At 51.1% G+C, this 8,569-nt stretch overlaps 1 pseudogene; it reads right to left on the bottom strand.

Annotated features, from left to right (window-relative positions):
- Nucleotides 1-8,136: 8,136 nt before the first annotated feature.
- LOC137371619 (U2 spliceosomal RNA) lies at nucleotides 8,137-8,245 on the bottom strand (annotated as a pseudogene).
- Nucleotides 8,246-8,569: the final 324 nt, after the last annotated feature.

Below are 8,569 nucleotides of genomic sequence, written 5' to 3' on the forward strand. Positions count from 1 at the left end.
ACAGAAGTCCTTGAAGCGGCCAACACCCCCAGCTTATACACACTACTGAGTCAGCGGCGCTTGAGATGGCTTGGCCATGTGAGCCGCATGGAAGATGGCAGGATCCCCAAAGACACATTGTACAGCGAGCTCGCCACTGGTATCAGACCCACCGGCCGTCCATGTCTCCGCTATAAAGACGTCTGCAAACGCGACATGAAATCGTGTGACATTGATCACAAGTCGTGGGAGTCAGTTGCCAGCATTCGCCAGAGCTGGCGGGCAGCCATAAAGACAGGGCTAAATTGTGGCGAGTCGAAGAGACTTAGTAGTTGGCAGGAAAAAAGACAGAGGCGCAAGGGGAGAGCCAACTGTGCAACAGCCCCGACAAACAAATTTCTCTGCAGCACCTGTGGAAGAGCCTGTCACTCCAGAATTGGCCTTGATAGCCACTCCAGGCGCTGCTTCACAAACCACTGACCACCTCCAGGCGCATATCCATTGTCTCTCGAGATAAGGAGGCCCAAAGAAAGAAAGAAAGACTCTGTCATTGACCCTTCTGGGACATCCTTTCTCTTCAGCACTGTAATATTCTCCTTAATCAATTCTGCCACCCCTCCTCCTTTCTTTCCTATTCAATCATTCCTGAACATCTTGTATCCAGGAATATTTAGTACCCAGTCCTGCCCTTTTTAAAGCCTCCTCTCCATTACTGCCACAACATCATAGTCACTTGTGGCTATTTGCATCTGCAGCTCACCAACTTTATTTACTATACGTCATGTGTTTACACTGTAAACCTAATTTAGACCTTATTGCACTTCCTCTTCGTACTTAAAATTGGGACTGCACATCTTAAAGAGATGTATTGTGGCTCCAGTAGGTGCTGGGAGTAGTCTTTCAAGTGAACCTGATCTGGAAAGGAGTGAAAAATAGCTGACCATGGGAGAGCATGAGCAGGTTTTTAGGACGCTGAACTGGAGTTCTTGGTGGAGGAGGTGGAAAGGAGGAGAGAAGTCTTATAGCCTCATTGAAGCAGCACCCCCTCCAGACACATGATGTGAAAACAATGGGAACAAATAGTTATAAAGGTCAATGCTAGGAGTCAAGCTCCATGGATCTGGATGCAGTGCTGGAAGAAGTTTAATGATCTTTCATGGGTGGGTAAGATCAATTAATACATCTTCAAATGCACCACAAGCCTCAGACACTGCTCAATTCACCACACCCCATCACTCAACCAATCAAGAATCTCTATTAATCAGGACTCATACCTAACATTCATATGTTTCACCTCACCGTCACTCACTCACTTCGGACTGTAGCAAGCCTCAAAGTTGACTGTGTCTGCATACCTAATCCTCATTTACATAGTGCATTTCTCACTCATCCATCAATCCATTCTGACTTTCAAGTTTCAGATGGTGTAAGACACACAATCACTTTATTTCACAGTTGTCGCCACCAGCTCAGATATGGACACTGTGCACAATTTAGGGATAGAATAGAGACAAAATCTGCACATAGTGAGACACCAGGCATAAGTGCACATCAACCAGGGCAGGGAAAGGGATAGCACAGGTGCCACATTACCAGAGCGTGACATAAGGATTCTGCTGCAGAGAGCTTCAATGGGATAGGCTAAAGAAGAATGCTGATAGGTGCACACACTCAAATGCTTGGTGCACTAGAAAGCCTGCCAGAAAGCCTGCGGTCAATGTCAAGGGCCATGGAAGAGTCCAGCACTAATTTCTTTCTAACTTGGAATGGGTGGCCACCTCCAACAACACACCAATGGAGCAAAGCATGATGCAGCTTCTGATGCAGCATTTGATGGTCGATGTCTCAGTTTCCATTGTAGCACATGCAGCATCCATCTAACACGTGAGTGCTGCCATTGAAGATTAGACTGCTGCCACAGTGGCTTAGGATTGCACTGTGCAAAGGGACTTTCAGGGCATCACAGCATTACTGCAATCTGTTCTCCAAAAGATCTGCTCCCTGAAGACCCTCTGCAGATATGGTCTCATGCTAAGTGTCCTTCTCCCTCTCCTCCTCCATCTTCTAGCGGCTTATCCTGCGCTGCATGGTCTCTGCTCATTCTTTCAGTCATGCTCAGTGCCAAGAGGAAGCCCTCTAGGCCACCCATATTTGGAAGCAACTGGTTTGAACAAAAGCCTTTAAATTTCCAAAGAAGTACATCAGCACTAGCCAGATCACGCCCACTAGACTATTGAAATGTTTAACAAGTACAGAAATGCACCTAAAATGGGTAGAATTGCAGCAACAGTCAGAGAAATCAATCCAGCAACCAAATTGCAATTAGATGATGATCCATTTAAATAGTTCTCCTGGGGAGCGGGGGCTTCCTACCATTGAACTCAAACTCAGCTGTGGTGGGTTAAGAAAGTGCAGAGGCTGTAGCATGGTGTTCCAAAATGACATGACTGGCATCAAATCAGCATTACCTACTGATTGACTTCATGACCTGCTTGCTCTGCATGCTGTCAGCAGATGTTAGGTGCACCTGTGCTAACCACTTCACTAAAAAGGCGTCCGGCACACTTCCCGTCAACAGCCGCAGGCACCACTTTGGAAGCTTAAGGGGTCTAGTAACACCCATTTCTCCATTTTACCCCTTAGCAGTTTGGAATTTCAGCAAATAATTTACCTGGACAGATATTTCTTGACAAAACATAAAACAGCAATATATAAAACATCAACATTTAGTGAAATTATAAATTGCCGTTTACCATACAATCACTCTTCATTGAAGAGAAGACAAACTCCTGTTAAATACAAGGCATTTCTATCATACCTGTAATAATAAAAGTCAGTTTTTGTCTCTGAACTGTTTTGATTGGTCAGTTTAAGGGAAGCTTTTGTTGGTGGGTTGATTTGATGGACGGTGCCTGGTGCTCATGGGCTGTGGGGAGGACTGGTTTTTTTTTTTATTTTCAAAATATACTTTATTCATAAAAATCTGTAAAAATTACATTGCCAAACAGTTTCCAAACAGCACCAAAAAATACAAACATTGCAAGGGAGATCAGTTTCCTTCAATACTGTCATGAGTTTCTTCCCAACCCTTCCGTTTCACAATTGTCATGTCAATTACAGTTTTACATTTACAGCAATTGAGAATATTAACGATACAGTTCGAGGGGTTTCCCATGGATCCAGCCCCTCAGTCCAGCTTGGTGGGGGAACCTTACACTGTGGTCTTTCCCCATTGAGCCTTTGCTGCGGCTGCCCCAAGCTTTAGTGCGTCCCTCAGCACGTAGTCCTGGACCTTGGAATGTGCCAGTCTGCAACATTCGGTGGTGGACAACTCTTTGCGCTGGAAGACCAGCAAGTTTCGGGCAGACCAAAGGGCGTCTTTCACCGAATTGATAGTCCTCCAGCAGCAGTTGATGTTTGTCTCGGTGTGCGTCCCTGGGAACAGCCCGTAGAGCACAGACTCCTGTGTTACAGAGCTGCTTGGGATGAACCTTGACAAAAACCACTGCATCTCTTTCCACACCTGCTTTGCAAAGGCACATTCCAGGAGGAGGTGGGCGGCCGTCTCTTCCCCACCACAGCCAACGCGGGGGCACTGTGCGGAGGGGGCGAGACTTCGGGTGTGCATGAAGGATCTGACGGGGAGGGCCCTTCTCACCACCAGCCAAGCTACGTCTTGGTGCTTGTTTGAAAGTTCTGGTGATGAGGCATTCCGCCAAATGACTTTGACGGTCTGCTCGGGGAACCATCCGACAGGATCCACCGTTTCCTTTTCCCGTAGGGCCTTGAGGACATTCCGTGCAGACCACTGCCTGATGGACCGGTGGTCAAAGGTGTTTTCCCGCAGAAACTGCTCCACGAAGGATAGGTGGTACGGCACGTCCCAACTGCATGGAGCGTTCCGCGGCAATGTGACCAGGCCCATCCTTCGCAACACCGGGGACAGATAGAACCTCAGCACGTAGTGACACTTGGAGTTTGCGTACTGGGGGTCTACACACAGCTTGATGCAGCCGCACACGAAGGTGGTCATCAGGATGAGGGCCGCGTTGGGTACATTTTTCCCGCCCTTATCCAGAGATTTGAACATCGTGTCCCTCCGGACCCGGTCCATTTCAGATCCCCAGACGAAGCGGAAAATGGCTCGGGTGACTGCCACGGCGCAGGAGTGGGGTATGGGCCAGACCTGCGCCACGTAGAGCAACAACGTGAGCGCCTCGCACCTGATGACCAGGTTCTTACCCACAATGGAGAGAGATCGCTGCCCCCACATGCCCAACTTTTGTCGTACCTTGGCTACTCGCTCCTCCCATGTTTTGGTGCACGCCCCGGCCCTTCCGAACCATATCCCCAGCACCTTCAGGTAATCTGACCTGACGGTGAAGGGGACAAAGGATCGGTCAGCCCAGTTGCCAAAGAACATGGCCTCGCTCTTGCCGTGGTTAACTTTGGCTCCCGAGGCCAGTTCGAACTGGTCGCAGATGCTCATCAGTCTGCGCACGGACAGCGGATCCGAGCAGAAAACGGCGACGTCATCCATGTACAGGGAGGTTTTGACCTGAGTGCCTCCGCTGCCTGGGATTGTCACCCCTCTTATGCTCGCATCCTTCCTAATAGACTCAGCAAAGGGTTCAATACAGCAAACAAACAAGACCGGGGACAGAGGGCAGCCCTGTCTGACTCCAGATTTGATCGGGAAACTTTCCGATTCCCACCCGTTGATTGAGACTGCGCTACTGATGTTTGTGTAGAGCAGTTGGATCCAATTGCAGATTCCCTCCCCAAACCCCATTTTGGAAAGCACGTCCATCATGTAGGTGTGCGATATCCTGTCAAAAACCTTCTCCTGGTCCAGGCTGATGAGGCAGGTGTCCACCCTCCTGTCCCGTACGTAAGCGATCGTATCCCTGAGTAGCGCGAGACTATCAGAGATCTTCCTGCCGGGTACAGTACAGGTCTGATCGGGGTGAATCACCAACTCCAGAGCAGACTTGACTCGACTGGCTATGACTTTGGACAGAATCTTGTAATCAACATTAAGCAGTGAGATGGGCTGCCAATTTCTGATTTCTGCCCTCTCCCCCTTCTGCTTGTAAATGAGGGTGATGATGCCTTTCCTCATGGATTCTGACATGCTGTCGGCCAGGAGCATACTCTGGTATACTTCCAGCAGGTCCGGGCCGACCCAGTCCCACAGGGCCGAGTACAACTCGACCGGTAAGCCGTCGCTCCCGGGCGTTTTACTCGTCTCGAAAGACTCGACGGCCTTTGTCAGCTCGTCCAGAATAAGCGGCTTGTCCAGTCTCTCCCTCCTGCTGTCATCTAAGACCTCTGTGATAGATGACAGGAAGGACTGGGAGGCTCTGCTGTCTGTGGGCTTCGCGTCATACAGCCCAGCATAAAAGGATTTGCTGATCCTTAGTATGTCGGACTGCGAAGACGTTACCGAGCCATCTTCTTCCTTCAGGCTGCTGATAACAGAGCTCTCTCTGTGTACCTTTTGGAAGAAGTAACGCGAGCACGTCTCATCCTGCTCGATGGAGCGGACTCTGGACCTGAAGATGATCTTGGAGGCCTCCTTGGCAAAGAGCGAGGCCTGCTGGCTCTTCACCTCTTGGAGGTCCTCCTTGACCTCGACCCCCATTGACTGCAACCGGAGTAGATTTTGCATAATTTTCTGGAGTCGGGACAGTTCCCTCTGTCTATCTCTCGCCTTCTGAACACCTTTGTGGATGAAGAACCTCTTGATGTTCTCCTTAATCGCTTCCCACCAGTGAACTGGAGACTTAAAGAGGGGTTTCACGGTCCTCCAACCATTGTAATCCCTTTTGAGTTCCTCAACGTTCTCTGGGGTCAGCAGTGTCGCATTGAGCTTCCACGTCCCTCTGCCAACCCGCTGGTCGTCCTGTAAGTGACAGTCGGCCAGTAAGAGGCAGTGGTCGGAGAAGAACACCGGCTTGACGTCGGTGGATCCGACCGTGACAGCACGGGACACAAACAGGAAGTCAATCCTGGAACGGGCAGACCCGTCCGATCTTGACCATGTGTATCTGCGCTGCGCTCCGTCTGCAGGTTTGCTGAAGACGTCGTGCAGTTTGGCATCCTTAACTGTTTCTATTAGGAATCTGGACGTAGCGTCCAGTTTGTCGTCACTGCCGGATCGTCCAGCCGCATCGATGATGCAGTTGAAGTTACCGCCTAGGATGACCGGCCTGGACGTCGCCAGCAGCAGTGGGAGCTGCTGGAAGACGGTCAGCTGCTCGCTGCGTTGTACCGGGGCGTACACGTTGATCAACCGGAGCGGAGCGTTGTTGTACATCACGTCTGCTACGAGGAGGCGACCGCCCACCACCTCCTTAACTTCGGAGATGGTGAAGTTACCTCCCCGCAGCAGAATACCCAGGCCGGAGGAACGGCAGTCATTACCCCCCGACCAGATCGATGGCCCGTGGGACCACCATCGCGACCACTGCCTGTAGGTGCTGAGGTGTGGTATTCCACACTCCTGCAGAAACAGTAGGTCAGCTTTGACCTTGGCAAGGTAATCCAAGGTTGAAACACATCGCGTAGTAGATTTAATGCTACGCACATTAATGGAAGCAATTCTTACACCCATTTTTTACTAAAAATTAGTTGTTGCTTCCCATACCATTTGTCCTCGCTAGTCCCAGTCCTTCGGGATGTTCCTGCATACCCATCGTGTGCGCAAGCAGTTTCACGTTGGTTGGGCTCAGAAACCCCTCCTGATTTTTCATGCAGGGTTTGTGCCGCTCGGGTGACATCGGGGGGGTCTTGTAGGCAGCGAGGATTGGGTTGTCCTCAGCTGCTTCCATCTGTTCCTCCTCGAAAACATCACAGCTCCCGGTCTCCCGGAGCCCAGGTGCGCCAGACGTGTCTTTGCTCCCGGTGTCTCGGAGCTGAGATGCGTTGGCCACGTCGTTACGTGTGGGGAATTGGGGTTGGGGCACGCCGGGCCCATCACAGCTTCCAGTGCCCGGGGGCTGGGATGCTTTATCATCCATCTCGGAGTTCTGCCGCCTCTTTTGAAGGGGCTGTCGTTCCAGCATTTCCCCGTCCAGTGAAGAGGAGTTGTTGCAGTCTGATTCAGAAGAGAGCCTCCTCTTGCCACTGGTTTGGGTGGTGCCTTTGGGATGTTTTTTCTCTGTGGTTTTCCTCTGGACCACTTGCCACTGACCTGTTTGTCCATCTGCTGCCTCCTCCTCCATTGATTCTGTCTGTGGAGGAGGGGTTTCCGGGCGCTGGGTAGGTGCTGGGTCGTTGGTTTCAGCCGCCTCCCCTTCCTTCTCAGGTTGAAGTTCCTCACTGCGGAAAAGGTTGCTGGTCTCCTTTCGAACAGCGGACGCCTTCGTCGAACCTTCTCCCGGCCATTCCTTGGACCTTGCCGCCTGAGCATAGCTGAGGCAACGTTTGGGGCAGGTCTTGTAGAGATGGCCTGCCGCACCGCACAAGTTGCAACACTTAGTCTGCTTACAGTCCTTGGTCTGATGGCCTTCATCCTTGCAGTTCTTGCAAACAACCGTGCTGCAGTTGGCTGCCATGTGACCAGATTTGCCACAGGTGCGGCAAACTCTGGGCTGCCCAGCGTAGACCAAGAAGCCTCGACTTCCCCCGATAGCGAAGCTGGAGGGAGGGTGGATGATGGCTCCACTGGGATCGACCTTCAAGGTCACCTTGACCTGCCGCTTGCTGGTCCAGATCCCAAAGGGGTCCTTGACATCAGTGCTGCTGCCGGCCACCTCGACGTACCTGGCGAGAAAGGTGAGTACATCCACCACCGGAACATGGGGGTTGTAGAGGTGAATCGTCACCACCCGGTCCCGTTGTGACGGAAGCGTGAAGAGCGGCTCCGCTGTGAGGATCGACAGTGGCGCCCGGTCCCCTTTCTCCTTGAACGCCTTCAGGAACTTGATGCATCCCGCCACGTTCCGGAACGTCACGTCGAAGTATCCACTGCTGGGGAAATCCTGCAGGCAGAAGACGTCCGTTGCTTGAAATCCGCAGCAATCGAAGAGAATTTTCTTGATGAAGAAGGTGCGATCGACCGGTGCATCTCCTTCCTTGTCCTTCACGACCACCCGAACGGTGTTGCGCACTCCCTGGGCCGAAGCTCGAAAATTGGTTATAGCCATTTTACTCAAAGCTTCCCCAGGATCAAAAGGCAATGATCATGTTCTCTTCTCAATCAAATAAGCACTGATAAGAACAGATACTACACTTGATTTTAGCCAAAAGGCCGAGAAGCGATGGACTGGTGTGCCAATGCCAACAGCAGCCGGGTGGGGTCGGGGTGTTGGTGGAGAACAAGCACAGCAGAAGGTAAGTGAAGACCAACAACAAAGTTACACTGGCTGAAGAGATTGTTTCCATGAGAGATGGGATGGGATTGATGGGAGGGATGGGGATGGCAAGAGTGGGATGGGGATGGCATGGAAAGGATGGAATGGCATGGGATGGGAGTGGTGGCATGGGAGGGATGGTTTGAATGATGGAAATGGTTAAGTGTGGCAAAATGGCAGGAACAATTATTTCATACAAATCATTATTTGAAAGCGATTCTTTGGGCTAAAAA

Source organism: Heterodontus francisci, chromosome 6, assembly GCF_036365525.1.
Source record: "Heterodontus francisci isolate sHetFra1 chromosome 6, sHetFra1.hap1, whole genome shotgun sequence".
Classification (NCBI taxonomy): domain Eukaryota; kingdom Metazoa; phylum Chordata; class Chondrichthyes; order Heterodontiformes; family Heterodontidae; genus Heterodontus; species Heterodontus francisci.